This window comes from Octopus bimaculoides, chromosome 2, assembly GCF_001194135.2.
Source record: "Octopus bimaculoides isolate UCB-OBI-ISO-001 chromosome 2, ASM119413v2, whole genome shotgun sequence".
In the NCBI taxonomy this organism is placed as follows: Eukaryota; Metazoa; Mollusca; class Cephalopoda; order Octopoda; family Octopodidae; genus Octopus; species Octopus bimaculoides.
This window is the reverse complement of record NC_068982.1, coordinates 92,590,093-92,594,182: the sequence shown is the minus strand read 5'-3', so window position 1 is coordinate 92,594,182 and position 4,090 is coordinate 92,590,093. Positions and strand designations below refer to the sequence as shown.

The following is a 4,090-nucleotide window of genomic DNA, read 5'->3' as shown; positions in this document are numbered from 1 at the left end:
TTATATATATATATATATATATATATATATATATATATATATATTTTGCAAGACTCTTGATGTGAAATCATGTGTTGAAACAGATATTGTTATAATTGGGGATCGTCATCTTTTGCCAATTAAACACATGCACTATATGTTTGGTCTTCAGTTCAGCTTTATTATTATTATTTTTGTGTCTTTGCTAAACTTCTTCCATCATACATCCTACAATCTCTTCAATGACTCTTTAACCCACGTGTTTCTTTTTGTTATCAAGAGGAGACACGTGGTCTAAAGAGTCATTGAATATGTCACAGGATGTGTGATGGAAGAGCTATGACAAAGGAACATGAATAATCAGGATAAAACTGATGTAAAGACCAAACATATTGTGCATATGGTTAATTGGCAAAATATGACCATCCCCAAGTATAAGAATATATATATATATATATATATATATATATATATATTATACTTGGGGAGGGTCATATTTTGCCAATTAACCACACGCACCAGAGCAGTCACCATATTTTATTCTGTAACTGCCATTTATGAAGAGCGCAGGGTTATATAATCACATTGTTACCTAACACTCCATTGAAGTTCTAGTGCGAAACTGTTCAGTAAGATTGGCCATAATGGATGTATAATACTGTACACTTCAATTTATATACATATACATATATACATATATATGTGTGTGTGTGTGTGTGTGTGTGTGTGTGTATGTGTGTGTGTGTGTATATATGTATGTATGTATATCTGTGTGTGTGTATAATAAGGGTGACTTGTCAGCAATTTTTCAATTGAAAGGCAAAAGTATGTACATCACTAAAGCAACTGAGGATGCTATTCAGCACCAGTATTGCTAGAAATAAGAGTTAAAACAACTCACAACCATAATAATGTACTGTTTTATTTACTGACAATGATGGCTATGAGTTGTTTTGACTCTTATTCCTGGCAATACTGGAGCTGAATAATGCCCTCAAATGCTTTAGTGACATATTTTTGCCTTTCAGTTGAAAAATTGCTAACAAGCGACCCTTATTATTTATAATTTCCACATTTACTATTTATGAAATCAGTATATGATTTCTATAGTGATCTTATAAGCTGGCAAGGCAAGTTGCGTTTAACCCAAGGCACTGGTGAGAGCCACTGATGAACACTAAGGTAAATGCAAAATCACTGGTAAACTGGCTATGTCCGGTGCTCAGGGAGCTTGCTTCTCTTGTCAGTAAATTAGACAGTGTGTTATTGTGGCTATGGATTGTTTTGACTCTTATTTCTAGCAATACTGGTGCTGAATAGCGCCCTCAGTCACTATCCATGTATAAATATATACATACATATATACGTATGTGTGTGTGTAGCATATGATGCACATTCAGAGAATCGTCCAGCCATTGCAAAGCTCTTCATATAGACTTGGATATCAGGCCACACACACACACACACACACACACACACACACACACACACACACACACACACACACACACACGCATTTATATATGTATGTATTCATGATTTTTCTTTGAGTTTTATTTAAGATCTCAAGAGAGTTCAAGCCGGTTGCTAACAAAGCAACAAGACTTTTTGACTTAAGAAAGTTCCAATGTTTGTAAATATGTGATTGAGCTGGTATGGTTATTGAACAGTTGATGCATACACTCAAGTGTGTGCATCTATTCCCATAAGAATCTCAGATGGAGATTCTACATTAATTCACCATAAATGTTCTCTTTTTCCTGGACTTTTGATTGTCCATTCACATTACATCTGCTGGACAGCTGATCTCTACAACAGTTCCCTGTCCCACAGAACAATATCAGGTCTGTTATGTTTGCACTGAATTGATGCATTTATTGGGGTGTTTCATCAATATTCTTTGTTTTCAAAGGTGTGAATACCTGCTGGTTCTGACATCCTTTGATGTATATGTCAGGGCAGGCCTTCCTGTGGATAGCATTGTAAATAATCTTTGCAACTACATCATACCTCAGGGGCAGGTAGTATCTTGTAGACATTTTGAAGGAGCTGTTGATGATATCTTTCACACTGGTTTAGCAGAGTTGACCTTTTTTTTTTATCACAATGTGGAAGTTTGGTGGTATCTTTGTCTCTCTTGTTTATCAGGTATTTAGTCGTTATCTCTTATTCCTGGATAGTGAAGGCATATCCTTCTAGGTAGGATGTAATATATCTATTGAAAGACAAGAGATGCTACTCTGCCTGTCAATGCTGTTGTTGCCCTCTATCTTATGGGATATGTACCCATGCATTGCCTTTTGTTGGTATGATACCTGCTTCTCCTCTAAGGTTCTGTTTAGGTAGGCCAGCCTCCTTTGGGTTGCATGAGGGTTAGTTGTATTCTCAGAGTACCTGCACAGTGATTCTTTTCCAACTCTGAGGATGTTATTGCTCTCACTTTTGAGTATGTACTCATTTCTTTCTTTACTGTTCAGCAGGTGTTGTTTGACTGATACAATGCTACATTCAAAGGCTGCTTGGACTGACATTATGCCTCTACTACCATTACTTTGTCTCACATAAATCCTATCAGTGTTGCTGTTAATGTGGAAGTTGCTAGTGGTGGTCAGTATCTTTCCAGTTTTCATGTCCAGGCTGTATATCGCATCAAGTGCCAGTCCAAAATCCCAAATGTTGGTACTAGTGCTGGTACTGCAAAAACATTGTGATATATAATTGCAGCATGGAAGGTATTGTTAAATGCTGACAGCTCTGAGTTCCATATTTTCCAGTACTCTTTTATTATTCTGGCTATAGTCACAGCACCAACATATGCAACATTCTCATTGATTCTGAGATACTTGTAGCTTTCATCATTAGAGATAGGAGAGATAGACAAGCCATTGATGTACATGTTTGTTGCCTGGTCAACAATCTTCCCCCGGTTGACTATCACGTATGAGCATTTATCTTGCCCAAACTCCTTTCCTATATCTTGTGAGAATGTTGTGACTAATTCTAATTGTCTCTTGATGTTGATCATATTACCATAATAAAACTTTAGGACATCAACAAAAAATGTATGGATGACATTAATTTTATTCTTTTCTGCATATCCCAGCATGTAGCCTTGGCATTTTGTTAACAGGACTGACAAGGAATTCACTACTAGTACAAAGAACATTATAGATAAACAATCACCCTGGAATATGCCTGTTGATAACTTAATTCTGTTTGTAAAAATAGGTGTTGCTTTAGTAGTTGTCAGTGATAACTGTGTGGACCATGTTGTGGTCAGTCTTTCAATGGTATTCCCTATAGCAGCTGATACTTTGATGAGGTGTAGTGATTCTATCATCTATTAATTGAACACCACCTTGTAGTTTAGCCAAATCATTAAGAGATTATGGTAATGTTGCTTGGCTTCCTTAAGGACAGTTTTGTCAAGGAGGAGCTGTTCAACAGAGCCCCAGACTCCTGCTTTTCCTCCTGTCAGTTCATCAGTTATCATACCATTTGTTTGGCAGTGGTCTTGGAGAAACATATTCAAACAACCTTTGTACAATGTATGTATGTATGTATGTCATTATTCAGTTTATTTCAAGATTTCTTGCCAATAGAGAAAGAACTGGTTTCTAACCTAGATCCAATGCCCCTTCATTGGAATTTCAACATCAACAACAAGGTATTTTTGTTTGTATGTATGTATGTATGTATGTATGTATGTATGTATGTGCAGATTTGTATGTATGTATGTGCAGATTTGTATGTATGTATGTGCAGATTTGTATGTTTTATGTATATATTCTCATGCATATAGATGCATATCTAGACATGCTCATATATATATTTAAATGATAAACTTCTGGAACGTTTTACAAATTTTTACAGTTCCAGTGATGGATTAGATCTGTAGTCTTCAAATTAGCTTTCTCCTTTCTGGTTTTGAGAAGCCTAATTTTTCAAGATTGGAATTTAGGCAGTGTGTTACATATCCCAGGGCCCAAATAATTACAAGTAAAAACTTGAACTTGTAATCTGGATAGAGTAACTGCAGATTTCTCAATAGTTCAGCATAGGTGTTCTCTTTTTCACTGATCTTCAGCTTTATGTTAACACCTACTGGGCA

General features: G+C 36.0%; 1 protein-coding gene across 1 annotated transcript in view; it reads left to right on the top strand.

Moving 5' to 3' along the window:
• Positions 1-4,090, top strand: part of LOC106883994 (uncharacterized) — a 63,738-nt gene that overhangs the window by 1,114 nt on the left and 58,534 nt on the right. The window lies entirely within an intron of this gene.